This window comes from Cupressus sempervirens, chromosome 6 (assembly GCF_028749045.1).
Source record: "Cupressus sempervirens isolate cs-2001-9-10 chromosome 6, ASM2874904v1, whole genome shotgun sequence".
Taxonomy (NCBI): Eukaryota; Viridiplantae; Streptophyta; class Pinopsida; order Cupressales; family Cupressaceae; genus Cupressus; species Cupressus sempervirens.
The window spans coordinates 9,569,571-9,584,800 of NC_143123.1; positions in this window are offsets into that span (position 1 = coordinate 9,569,571).

A 15,230-nucleotide genomic window follows, 5' to 3' on the forward strand; every position below is an offset into this window, starting at 1 on the left:
ACTCCTAGAATTTTTTTCATAGACCCAGTGGATATTCATGCACATCCAATTCGAAAGCTTCTACCATTAGATCTCTATGTTTCAAATAATCATATAAGAATTTGGGTTATGGTGCTCAAGCCATGAGCACTCTAAGCCTTATCTTATCCTGGGTACATTCTATTTCTCCTTTGATTACATCAGAAAAAAAAACTTAATCCACACATGCCTTTCAAGAATAATTACATTTAGTGTTAAGATCATTGCAATTCTTTTTATTAATGGTGGAATTTAGTTTTTGTGATTACAAAGGAAACTATTGGAGTGAATGTTTTTCTTGATCAACATCAATAGGCTAGAGAGTAAAAACTCATCCAAACCCAAAAATGATTGAGGAAATCAAGGGCTTGAGAAAATAAAAAATGGAGTATATCTTAGAAGTAGAAGATCACATCACATTTGGGGGAGCTAAGAAAAGAGTCTAGGATTCATAAAATTGAACTAATATTGCATTGGTCATGCTTTCAGCTCTATTTCTTTTTATATTCAAAAAAATAGAAAGAGTTTGTATAGTAAAAAAATTATTGTGTATTTTGTAATATCTGCTATGATATATTTTTGTAAAATTTCTTGCGAACTCTGCCCATTTTTCATGATCTACATTATTTTTGTGCACGATCATGAGGTAAGTTAGTTAGCACAGGTTGAGTGAGTTTTATTGTTTTATTATTTGAAGTTTGGAATATGTATGCAGTTGGATCATTTTTTCTTCATTTTTTCTATTGTGTAAATAATATGTAATAAGCACCTTTAAAAAGATCTCTCTAAATATATAAAGAGATGCATGTTTAGAAGGAAATATAAACACATACATGTTTAGAAGGTAAGGAAATATAAACAAATATGTACCTCTTCTCGCCATAGAAGAAAATTGCAGAGAAAGGGCACGACGCGACAATGAATTGCAGAGCAAGGGCACGATAGGACAATGAAATCGCAGAGAAAGGGCATGGAAATGATATGCAAAGGTCACAAGGGCTTAGCAACCAAATGCACCGAGCACCGATCACAAGGGCCACCACAACGTTCAAAGCACTCCACCTCTTTCACGCATAGCTCACTCCACCTCTTTCACGCATAGCTCACTCCACCTCTTTCGCGCATAGCTCTCCACAATCAAAAATCAAATGGAAAATAATTGTCATGTTTTCTTTTCTTTTTTGTTTATGCTTGTGAGGCCATCGCAATTACAATGCCAACATTGGTATTGCGATGGCGTCGGGGACAATTGCAAAAAAAAAAAAAAAAAAACATAAAAATCATTGCAAAATACACCGTTGTCGCAAATTGCCATCACAATTTGATCCCAAATGTTGCAATGTGGAAGATATCTAAGAGTCTCTCTAGCTATCCTATCAATATCAGAACCACTACTAGCATCTCTATATCTTGTATAAAGAGAACTTCCTAAACCACCAGCACCCTTATCACTAATACTACCAAACTGAATTTTAGATTCTCCATCACTAGTTAGAGAAGTATGACCTCTATGGGTGTAATGTCTACTCGAAATAAACATCTAAGCAACGTTGACCCAATTCCCTACGAGATGGTAGGAAACCGCCCTAATACCAATGTGAGAGCCCTATTGGCTCATTGTAACAAAGTCGATAGATATGTATATGGTTTTTTTGTGATGTATAAATTTTTGGATTTTCAAAATATAGAGTGTGGAAATCAATACAAATTAATATATATGTCAACAATCGCAAAGTGCTAGTAATTCAATGCTACAATTTTATTGTTACCAAAAAATTAGAAAAAAAAAAAAGTTAAGAAAAAAAACCTGTGAATGCACGTTGGGGATGATCAATTTGTAGCAGTGATATTATGATCAATCATATACTTTAATTTATATGCCAACTCCCAACCAAATGCAACTCAAGATGATGAATTTCACAACATCTTAACCTCAAATGTTCCCATTATAAATTGAACACAGGTCCCTTAGTGTTTAATCGCAGCCTGTTGTCTTATGATCGCAACCCTCTGAAAAGGTAATTGCGGGCTTTGAATGTGCAACTGTGCAACAACAACAAGACAATACCAATAATGGCGTACAACATACATCAGAAAATTGCATTCAATGACCTCAAAGAACAAGGCCTACTAGGGAAGTTTTAGGTGACCAAAATTCATGCCAAACACCAAGTATAAAGCCGCCCAACTTGGAATTAGATAGCAAATATACCAACGCCAAAATACAGAGATAACTAGCATCTAAATCCGAGAATAATAAATGACCAAAATGCAGCACTCAAACGCCTTCCAAGACACAATAATGATAGTATAAAATGTTGAGACAATTTTTAGCTATAACCCTCAATATGGACACCCAATATAAGATTGGAAACTCCAATGCTATTCACTATACAACAGCAGTGAATTAGAATGTTCAGTTTAACTTCTAAACACATAATCAATTGCTTTACACCATAAGTAATTGATGTTCAATTCAAGAGAAATCAGTCCTCAAGAAATTCAAAAACTCAAACCCTCACAAAGAAATATATCAAAAGTGATAACCAAGAATGCATCTACTTGGTTCATAAGCCTTTCTTATAATGCAACTTGACTTCTCCAAAACACCTTTTATTAAAGATGCTTCATCAATACACCTTTGAATTAGAAGCTTGCATCAATTATTTTAAATAAATAACACTATCAAATTAAAATATTCAAATGATATGGTCATTTATTAGAGTAATCTTAATAAACAACTTATAATATAAAACTCCATGAGAACCCAATCACTCATTGAAGAAGTCGAACTACTTGGTGCCTCACTCACACTACTAAAATACGAATTGTCCACTATTGACTTACTACAAATAGCAAGTCAAACAACAAAAATCCTCAAATCACATTGTTAACTCACAAGGGTCACAATGATGAATTGATTGGGCCCATCTATAGAAGCCTATACTCCTAACAAGATACATTTAAGGGTCATTTCAAATTAAGTTTAATTATCCTACGAAAAATCCTCTAACAAGTGAGTGTATTCAACATACATTTATTCACGTAATCAAAGTATTTATTATTAGATTACCCACTTGAGTCAACATCTATTGCTTCTAGTAAATGCTTCTTGTCTCAATTATTTCAACAAACCATTGATAAACACCATTAATACAATTCTGCTTTCTATCCAAAAATGGAGACAAACATTGAAGAAGAGCATACAAGTAAGATTTTCAAGTGCACAATCCATCCCATGTGACAAACAATGATTTTACAAATCCTACTTCACCCCAACATAGTTATTCCTTTTGTTTTTGAATATCAAACACAACCTATCAACTAGCTTTTCAGCTAGAGAAGAGGACCCAATACTCGAACAACCTAGCTTTGCACTTGTCAAAATCCTACATGGAAATTTCAAATCACTCCCACTTTTTTATAGCAACTTACTTCGAAATTCATATGCTTATAACTAATTTCTTAAATCCACATCATCAATTATGATGCCATGTTAGAATATTTTTTCCCCAAGATGTTCAAAATAGCCCAAATAAGAAGTGATACAAATGGTTGTGTAAAAAAGCTACCCATACTTGCACAGTTTATATGGGGCATCACGTCATTGGTTTCTTTTTACAATTAAGGGTACATTTCATTCAATTATGGGTAGTCATCATTGTACTAACTGTTGGGAGGTTGGTGCCTCTGACTCCTCTGGGTAAAGGTATTTAGCATAGATCGATGGATTTGTGATGTGTTTAACTGCCTCTCAAAGATCATTGTCTCTAGTTTTTGTGACATTCATTGATAGCTCGAGCTTTTGGTGTAACAGCGATGGTGATTCTATTGGTTAACATATTGTCTTCCTTGATATATTGGTTTATACCTTGACTTTTTACTTTCCCAAAGGCTTATGGAAAACACAAAGTTAACAACAGAATGGGTTAGTGTAGTAATCTATCAAAGACCCCTTAGTGTAGTAATCTATCAAAGACCTCTGAATTGAAAGGTACAACTTCCTTATGAGTGAGAGATATGCCATGAATTTGTCTTTTAGGTTTTGGGGTATGCTCTTAACCAAAGAGCAGAAGAGGCAAAAACCAAGTTGCTCAACACTTTAAACAACCTAGGCAAAGAAGGGGGATTATCTCACAATATGCAATCTACTCAAATCTATAATGCAAATAAATGGAAACATGCAAAACTAATTGCGACAACACAAATAAAGGAAAGATAGTGAAATAAGTAATTCCTAGATTACAGAGTTAACCAATGTTTTAACAACACCCTGACTATCTATCCCTTAGCTACTCCATACACCATCTTCCAAATTCCTTATGCAAAGAACTAAACACAACACACAAACCACAACAAAAAGAAGACATGCTTATGCTGGAGAGAGTAAAGCATACAATCTACTGAATGAAGGAAATAAAGCTAACTTCATTCACATTTATTCAACTTTCAGCATTAACACACTCATTCCACAAACTCCACTTAAACTAAATGAACAGAAAAACTTATAATGAACTCAAAGTCTTACATAGTAGTCCCAGCTATAGGGGTTTTCCCAAAGTAAATTTTGTTGGTCTTATCTACATCTTAAAAGATTAAATTTAAAAGCCTTCTCAAAATGGCTGATTTGATTGCCTAGCAGAGCATCTCTAAAAAAAATAAAGCTAAAACTAGGAGAAGCTCGAATCATTGTCCATTACAAAGATTATGGAAATGCCAAGAATGGTGACAAAAGAAGGAAGAGGGGAAGAATGATAGATGTTTGGAGAAACCTTAGAATCATCATGCCTTCTTAGAAGTAACTAATTTTGCCCTATATGATTTCATAGCTTTAGTTACTTTATCTAGCTCTTTGACACTTGGAATGAGGATATTGTCTGCTCTGATCATCCAGTAATTATGCATTTATGTAAGTTTATCGATTCTGGCCACCCTCGGTTGGAACTTCTCTATTTCTCTTCTGATGACTACATCTGTTGCTGGCAGTTCCTAGAACTTGGCCACTTGGAAGTTGAGCAAGTCAACGACTTCATCAACAAATGCCAAGAATTTGGACTTCATTCTTTCAATGTCCACCAACTTGCCATTACTAGACACAAAGGACTATGTGTGCAAGATCTTGAAATATTGAAACAAGTTGTCGATGATCTTTTGCACTAGGTCATGCACATTCTTAAGTTCGTTTGCACATCCAATGGAACAATGACTCTTGGCTAGTCTTTAGAATTCCATGAGTAATGGCCACATTGGTCTTCATATCTATCACTTCTTGCATAAGTTTCAATTGCTCTGTCAGCTTCTCTATTGCCTTTTGTATGGTTGTTTGATGATCTAAGGCAGCCTCTCTGAGCTTGTGAGCGTCCAACACTAAGATTCTCAGATTTTCAACCAGCGGGGGACCTTGGGCCTTTATCTCATTTACCCATGCTTGGCCTACTTTCTCGAATTATCTTTCTTGTTGCAGCTTGAGTAGTAAGTTCTTGTTTTCTTCTACATTTGGGTCGAATTGACTGGACAAAGTACTTCCAAGTGCGGAATTTATGCACTCTACCATCTCTTTGTTGGAGGCTTTCAATATTTCCTTCTCTTCTCTTAGTTCCTCCAACTTATCTTCAATCTTCTCATTTGTTGACTTCCACATATTCACTACGAAGTCATGTACTGGAATGCCAAGATCTAGTGTTTTGATTTGGGAGTCATCTTGAGAGCTCGTGAAATCTTCCTTCCTTTTGAGGCTCTCCAATTTCAACTAGCATATGGCCAGTTGTCGAATCTGTGGACAATGTAGTGATTGCCTTCTACTTCTTAGTCCTCTTTGATGGCTGAGAGGAGGTGACTTGGGTGATCAAGTCTTTTGATGGGGTCGCACCCTCGTATCCCTTCTTCCTATCAATGGTATCTTTGAGCCAAGACTCTCTAGAGAGCACATTGATAGCATATTGTAGCGTGGATAGGTCGAACAGCTTCCTTGGAATCAACAGAGTTGGTTTTCTCTGGGAAGCAACAAGGAAGGAAGCTACCTTGGTTACCAAAAGGGCTAATGTATCCCCTTGTTGAGATGCTTCTTGTTCCTATCCATCCATGGGATTCATATCACCATCCAAATTGATGAGTTGAATAGGGGAGGAGGGCTTAGCTACTAATTTCTCTTGTTCCTTCCCCTTGTCCTTGCCATCTCCTTTCTCTCCCGTCTTCCCAATTTTTGGAAGAGGGCTAGCTCCACAAGTGGGAGTAAGTGGCACATTCTTTTATGGAGGATGGTCTCCTCCTTGGCTAATGTATTTTGATGGCCCACTAGATGTTGTTGTAGTGGTCCTTGTAGTCGTAGATGCAACTGACTAGGCAGCTCTAGTTGATACTCCATCTATTGAACTGGCAGCTCTAGTCCTTTTCTTCCTCACCTGAGTCAATTCCACCCATTTTTCCATTCTTTTAATTATCCCTTGCATGAGAACCTCCATTGTATCAATGACCAGCTCTGCAAGTGGAGTAGACAGAATTGGTGTGTCCTTGATCTTCTCATAAAATGTAGGGTGCATGTAGGCTCCATCATCTGCAAGATCAAAAACATCCACATAATCATTATATAGCTTTATTTCCTCAATAGTTAGCCTTGACCAAAATCTCTCTTGAGTTTGGTACTCATTGAGACACCCAAACCATAAATCTTCAATATTCGTGACATGCCTATAGGCATACCCCAACTTCAAATGATCCCTTACAAAATTTATTGGATCATATTGAGGCTTGAGCACCTCATAGTCTAACTACTCGATCTTTCTTTCAAATCTCTTTACCATGTTCCAAGCATCTAATAAGGAGGCACATCAGTACGAGCCTACCACAGTAGGGAATGGAATACTAACAATTTTCTTAACATTTAAACACGAGGTGTTCACCTCTAGAATTTGTCGACACAACTCAACTAGAACTACCTTGTCCTTCGAATATATGGGAAATCTCTTTGGAAATCCATCATAGGCTCCTATTCGCAAATAGGAGAAGCTCAAAATTTGGATGAATGAGCATCCAAACTGGATTATAGCCGAAATTACTTCAGGTGAGAATCTCCTCTCAAGGCAACCTTGCCATTCCCAGCACAACCTCATTATAAAGGCATCATTGACAACTACATACTCCTCATAACTCCTTTGTAGTTGTAGATGCGGATAGAATTCATAGACCTTCGTGCACTCATCATAGTTTGGGATACTTGGCAGACCAAGCCACAAATGGTGTGTTGCCAAAGCATAAATCAAATAGGAAGATATATAGAACTGCCTAAATCCTCTGGCAGAATTCAACTAGGAAGCGAGTTGATGATAGATGATTTGTGCCTAATCGATCTTCATATCCTCAGCACAGATTGCTTGCACTAGGAGAAAGTGATGCTCAATGAACTCCAAAATCTCCTCCCTTCCTTTCAATCTGAGGAGAAATGTGAGGATATCCACAATCTCTCACTTCATATTTGTGCCAATTAGAATCTTTGGCATTTTTCTCTTCTTCGAGCGAGCATTCTAGAACTAGGTCCTCTGAATGTCCTCCTGTCTAAGGGTCTTTTTCTCATTAAACATGGACAGAGAGGACCCAAAATCAATGTCACAATACTGCTCGTGCATAGGGATACCAAATGCTAATTGCATCAATGCCTTGCTAATTAATAAGAGAATGGATTGATCTAGAAGCAGAATTTGCATCGTTTCTAGATTATATCTCTCTATACACTCCTTTACTAACTCAGGGGCATGAACTACCATTGGGAAGCCAACTGCCTCCACCAATCCACTCTCGTTGAGTTTCAAAGTGATTGGGTGAATGCATTGGGAATTTGCCTCCTATATAGATCACCCAAGTCGTAGAACTTGAAGGATGTATCTATATAATCTTTTAACTCACTTTCTAAGCCAATTAATATTTTGTAACCAGCAACTCCGATTACCATTCATTATGATTGCACAGGATGTAGTTTTTGACAAATAACCATTAAATAAACTTGTAGAAACCAATTGCTTGCAAATCTGATGAAATCGCCTTAAGCAATTAGAACGTTGGTGCCACAGATCAAAATTAGGTTTGGCCAATGATTATAATGATCGGATTTGCATTTAATTCCATGAGTAACAGCTATTTAAACTTTTTTTTTATTTGTACTTAAAATATTAAGTTCCCAAAAGCACTCTTACTTTGCTTAAAGTAAAGTAAGATGACTAAAAGTAATTGATCAACATATACTTTAGCTTTGCGGGAAGTGTCTTACTTTTCTTCAGATTCCGGAATGAAGATGTTAACAATATTAGCATATATGGGCGAGAAAGAAATGCCTAGCTTTGTCACAATGTTGTTTTCCTTTTATTCAGAATCGCAGCATGAGGAATAATCCCCTCGCTAGCTTGCACACTCCTCTCTTTCAATTTCTACCTAAGGCATTTAGCATTGTTTTTCCTTCATAACGGGTTCGCATCTCCAACACTAACTTCTCCGAAAGTATCTTTTGGGCATCTCCAAAGGATATTTGAAATTTTAGGGTAACTGAGCTCTATATTCTCAAAGTCCCCAAAGAAAACTCTTTTCTCACCAACATTATCTGCACTGAGGCACAACAAACAACATTCATCCTTGAATTTTGATCTAATAGGCCTAATCAACGATCTTGAGCATGCCTTACTAGTTATTTGAACTAAGAATTGGCTCAGGTTCATGAGGCTTCGGAAACAAAATATAATGGCTACAATTCCAGCAATATGTAGCAGCAAACCATCAACCTGTATTCCTTAGCAATATTTGATCTTATCACCACAAATCTAAATGAGAAACACCTTGGCCTCTATCCATAACATTGTAAATCCTTGGACATTTGGAAGAAGCATTTTCACAACCCCTTTAATCACTTTGCATGACCCCAACCTTCGTATTCACAGTTGATGTAGTTCACTTGATGGGAGAATCAACTCAAGAGCTTGGAATCTATCAAATATTCAATGTTAGGGTAAGATTACATAAAATAAGCTGTAGAACACTTACTTCTCATTAGGATGACACAAGATCACACCCAAACCATGCCTAAATCACCTAATCCTCATGTGCCTTAGAAAAATAGGAAACCCGCATAGAAAGTTTGGGCAAATGTATTGCAAAGTGAGACTAAAAAATGAAGATAGCATAGTGCTTCGGGAAAGATGAGAAGTAAGCAACCTAAAATAGACTTAGACACCTCTTCCTCACTTTAACCAATAACTTCGAGCTTGTTGTCCTACATTTTGTCACCACAAAATGTTGGTAATAGCACGAAACTTTTTCAGAATAGTTTTGTGTATCTCTAAGCTTGAATTTGATATTTAATTTCTTAATGTTGATTGATCTATCCATTCAATTCATTTATCAAATCATTTTATTGAAGGCTTTCATCAAGTCTTTTTTGTTTTGCTTTCTGTCGAGCCTTTTCTTGATTTTTGAAGTCTTCATTGTCTTTTTTTTTGTTTTTGAGTTTGTGTTTGTTGGTTTTTAGTCGTTTGGTTTTACTCATATCATGTCTTTCACTTTTCCCTTCGATTCGGTCTAACCTAGAGCTCAATCAGAGTTGTCAGTCAAGAGATATGTCTGTTTTAGTGCCTCAAAAGTGGACATTTTTGGTGTAACAGCACGAATTAAAAATATGATGTTATATTTTTAATTTGACTTTCACTTTTTGATAAATATAACTTAAATTCACTTTTTGTTATGTTTTTAAGTTACTTTAACCTTCAATTTTTTACTTAAAGTGACTATAGCACACTTTATGTTATAATTTTAAGTTGAGTAATTTTTTTATTTTTCACTTAAAGTGACTATATAACTATATAGTTCTAGTTTAATTTTTTATTTTTAATCAAATGCTCATTTAATGTTACTTTTTAATTGATGTTTAAATGTTGTATTTTTAAATATGATATATAAATATTGTTTATGACCCATTTAGTAACATTTTTTCTGAAACTAAGTGGATTAAATGACTTTAAGTTATCAAAAGTGGAAATTTTATATGCAATTACATATAAAATTCATCAAAAGTGGACATCTTACATGTCACTGCATATTTAAGTTCAACTTGGTGGACCTTTTTGATGTCGTTAGATCAAAAGGTTATCAAAAGTGGACCTTTTTTATGTCATTACATCAAAAGGAAAGTTTTTATGTCTTTGCATCCAAAATGTGAGATGTAACTTAAAATGTGTATTCCCCTCCAAAAGGTGTGATTTTGATTACTTGCACATTTTAAAACATGTTATTGACCCAAAAAGGTCTGATTTTAACTTGAAACATGTTTTAATATGTGTATTGCCCTTCAAAAAGTTTGATTTGGAAGAAATACATGTGTTTGCCTTTCAAGAACTCGATTTTGATCATTAAGAGAGATTTTCTTGATGGAATTGCATGAAATCTTTTTCATTGGAGGCATTTTTACTTGACAATGAGTTTTCATACATCAAAAATGGATCTAGCATGCTCAAAAATGTTATTAGAAGCAAAAATCTAGGGCACTGTTTTTGAAAAAATAAGCAAATGACTTCATTTTTATCAATATTTCTACTCCAACACAAATTGATTTGGCTTTATTTGGGGATTAAATTGCATGTTGATTCATGATTTGATAATTAAACATCAAATCAATTTGTTCATGCATCTTGGTGAAAATTGTTTTTCACCAAAAACGTCCCAAGCACATGCATTCCAAAAATATTAGATCTTGGAGCATTCTTGGGGCACGTTTTGACATCTTTTAATAAGAATTCCTTATTTGTTGCCCTTTCCTATTCGAATTTGCAAAGTTGGAAAAAGTCTTAGCATTTTTGGAAAAAAATTCAACATTGAAGCATCTTTCTCATTCATTTTTTGCACTTAATCTTCATGTAAGTGGACTTCTTGTTTCTTGCTATTTTATTTGTGATTATCTTGTTGATTTTATGCACATAATTGCTTGATGATTGCCACTTGTTGAAATCTATGCTATGGAAAGTGCATTTTTTCTTTAAAAATGAATATTTTGTTCATTTTCATATTTTTGGTTCTTTCCCAAGTTCCAATTTTGAATTTGTGTGTGTGCTTTGTTTCTTAACATATTTGAGTCACTTTCCAAAGGTACGTTATTCTTTATGTTTTTGTGTTTTGTGTTTGTTTGTTAGTTTTCTCCACTTTGGAGAAGTCACAAGTTCTTTCCCAAGAACTTGTTGTTGCTTCACTTCATGCAAAAGCATCATCACATTCCACATTATGTTTCTGTGTTACAACACCTCACCTCTCATTCAAGGAATGTGATTACATAGTTTCCATCTCATTCACTATTTGCACGTGCATGTAATCTCATTTTTCATTTTCATTTTCACTCATCTCACTTTTCGCATCCATTCGCATGACACAATTACTTGAAATGTCTTACGTGCAATTGCACCCAAAAGGTCCAATTTTGATTATAAATCACTTTTTGAAAATTCAAAAAGATGTCATTTTCATCTTCCATGTACTTTGACTTCATCATTTTACCAAAGGTGACTATAAAGCTTGTTTTCCCTCTTCCATTTTCCATCTTCATCTCTCCATATGCATTTGCGCCTTCTTGAGCAAATACATGTTTCCACATCTTTCTATGCTTTCTATCTCATCCTCCATTCGCATTTATATGTAAAGTGCATCCTCCATCCACATTCGCATCTCATCTCACCTTTCATCTCCCATTACATGGTACACTTACATGTAAGTTCATTTTTTCATACAATAATGCCTTGAAAACCTTAAGCCACATTTGAAATCAACAATCTTCATTTGCATGTATTCCCATACATTCCATCTTCACACACTCATTTCATTTTGTTTCATTCCATCTTCCATCTTGCATTTTCCACCTTCATAACACTCCATTCCGCTTTCCATTCATTTCATTTTCATTCATTGCATATGCATATGATTTTTTTAATATCATTTTATCAGATCTTCAAAGTCTCCAATTTGTTTCCAAATCTTTTTTGCTGATCACAAATCAACTTGTATGGCAATTCCATTTGATGATGTATTTATGTTTTGGGAATTGTGTGTTGTAGTACAAGCACAAGAGACATCCTCACCATCAAAATCCACAAGCAAAATGAAATATCAATATGATAAAGAGTTGGCTCATACAGCTTCCTCATCAGTCATATCTATTACGGATATCGCGATGGACAAAAAGATTGGTCATGTAGATGTAGTTGATTTTTTGCAAAGAGTTGAAACACCAGGTAGCCATGAAATGAAGCGTATCAAGAGAAGTAATATTCACCTAGTGTCTACATTTCCTATGGTGGCCATAGAACTTAATTTCGTTCTCAGATGTGCACGACGGTTTACTCCAAAGACGAAGACTATCAAAGACACTAACGACAAGGTTATCATTAACCTTGATCCTGAGGTCACTGAACAAATATTCAAGGTTCCACATAAAAAAAAATGTGCAAATTTAACTAAGGAATCATCTTTGGCATGCTCGAATGGGCAAAAAGGTGATTATTAGAAGTTTGTCAGAAGTTTTTCAATCTTTACTGGTTAGACAATAACAAGAAATACTTCTCTAGATGGCCAAAGACCATTCATCAATCTAACTTCAAAAAAGAATATAAGGATCTTATCATCCTCAACAGAATTTGCGGTCTCGAAGATTCTACTGATTTTGGGCCATGGATGTATAAGTTCATCTTTCAAATAATGGAGAACAAAGAACACATCTTTTGGGGAGAGCTCTTCAATATTGCACTTTGTCAACAGATAGTTAACATGGGAACTTGAGCGCCCTTTTACATGAACTCTTGCCTTTTTTACATTGCTGCTACAGTGGGATCTTTTTTCGATCTCTCAACCAAGGGAGGTCATCTTCAAATTCCTATTTGGGATTACTATGACCAAATCACTTTGGCAAATAGTAAGTATTGTTACAGAAGAGTCCAACATGCCTTCTTTGGGCATTTTTTATGCTTATTCAATAAATAGTTATCTGTCAAAAGAGTATCTGATGCGGCATGGGAGAAGGTGAACCAATACGATTGTATTTTCATTCAGTTTCCAACTTTCACGTACTTGAGAGTTGGATATTTCAAAGGTGAGTCATATACCTTACCTAGGTCTGCTACAGATCGAATTATTCTAATGGAGCTAGCTAAACAACTCATGGACGTGCAGAGTGATCAGCATGCTATGCATAGGCCTGGTTTCAATATTACTTCAGCTAAACCTTTGGCTATTAGCAACTATTCAATCAATTTTGTACCTACAGCAAAGAACATGGAAGTAGAGTCACAATTGATCACCTTGAAGAAGTTCAAAGCCAATTTTGACTTTGATTAGCAAGAGATGAATTCTAAAATCAAAAGAGCTTACACTCATGTTCATTGCATCAAGGACATCTGGATTGATATGAGGACAGAGCTTGACATCATGAAGATGGATTACTACAAATTAACCTTGCAGCAAATAATCGATCTTAACATGTTGGAGATCCTTTTAGATTTCCAAATTGAAGATGATGGCGACATCCTTGATCCGGAATTTCATTAAGTCGTCTTGGATAAGAAATTCCCTTTTCCTATTCAATGACAACAAAAGGAAGGTACTTTCAATCCATTTTAGTGAAAACCAATCAATGGTAGAAAAATAAAGGCCTTAAAAGAGTAAATCGTAAGATGGGTTTGGATTATAGAAGTTCTGGTCCTCCTGACAAGAAGTCGCAACTGGAAATTACAGGGAAAGATGGTGCCTCATCCTCTGATGCTTAGGGTTCCCTCAAATTCAAATTGAAGCATGGAAAAGGGGCCAAATCATCTCAAATCTCTGACCAATTCAAGAACTAGAGGAAGAATCAGAAGAAGAACAAGAGATAGAATCAGATGAAGTTTCAAAGGAAGAAGGTGAAGTCATGATCATATCTCCCCCAGAGCCTACACAAGTTTGTGCACTGTCTTTACATGAAGAGTCTTTTTTGCATGAAGTAGATGATGATGTGGATTCATTCTCCACTGTTTTCACTCCTATTCTAGTCTCGAAAATCAATACAATGACTCTTCCCATTTCTTCTTTTGCTCCTCACATTCCTGCAAATAAACAATATGAACATTTAGCAAACGTGTTTGAGATTTTTCCAACTCTTACCAATGGTCAAGTTTCCCAACTTGATATGTCTTTGACAAGTTTTGAGCCTTTTATGATAGTATCTTCTCAACATGTTCCTATAACTTCAATTGTGCAGACTAAATCTTGTTTTGTTACAACGGAAATACAATCAAGACCAATGTGAATGTTCTCCACTATATCTGCTTCTATGGATGAAGGTTTCAGCCTACCTGCGTGCTTAAGAAAAATAACAATGAAGAGGAGAAAAGTGGTTGTTCCTCCAGACAATCTCCCTGTTAAGAAGACCAAATCCAAATCTTTGAAAGATAAGATCGTTTCAAAGAGTTTGGTTGATTCAGATAAAACAAAATTTGTTGAAGTTGTTGAACCCTGGGTGGACAAGCCTATTGAGGAACTTAATCGTTCTAATTACAAGTTTATTAAGGTTAAAATCAAAAAACAAGCGCATTTGAGTTGTTTGCAAGATGCATTGGCTAATGTATCAAAGAGTAATCACGAGCTATGTGAGAAGAAAAATCAACTAAAATAGGCAGTCTCTCACCTAAACGAGGTCATTTGGCATCAATCTTCTCTGAGTGTTGTTGTGTCTCAAACATCTAAGGAGAGAAAGTTGATTGATGCCACCAAGTCTTGAATAAAGAAAATTATTTCTGAAAGAGTTTGAGCCATCATGAAGACATTTGTAGTTCTTAAGCGTGTCAAAGAGATGAATGAAATGGAACGAAACTTAATTTCTTCTCTAACTCAAGAAGCGGATAACTTGAAGAAAATCCTCAATCAGTGGGATGAAATGGTAAAATTCGATCTAGATGCCTTGGTCTTATGTGACATTCTTCCATCACGTGAAATGTTCTTCAGATTTCAAGGGCTCATTGGTTACAAAGAGGAAACATTGAGGAAGCTTATCACAAAGTTGTAGATGGCCTTTGAAGATTGTCAAGCAGTTGAAGCAAGTGTTACTTGTGATTTAGAATAGATGGGATGTCATTTTATTGATGAATATGGTAATCTCATTGTAGTACAGAGTAAACTCAAAATATACAATCAAGATCAATCCTTATGTAGATTTTGAAGACTTC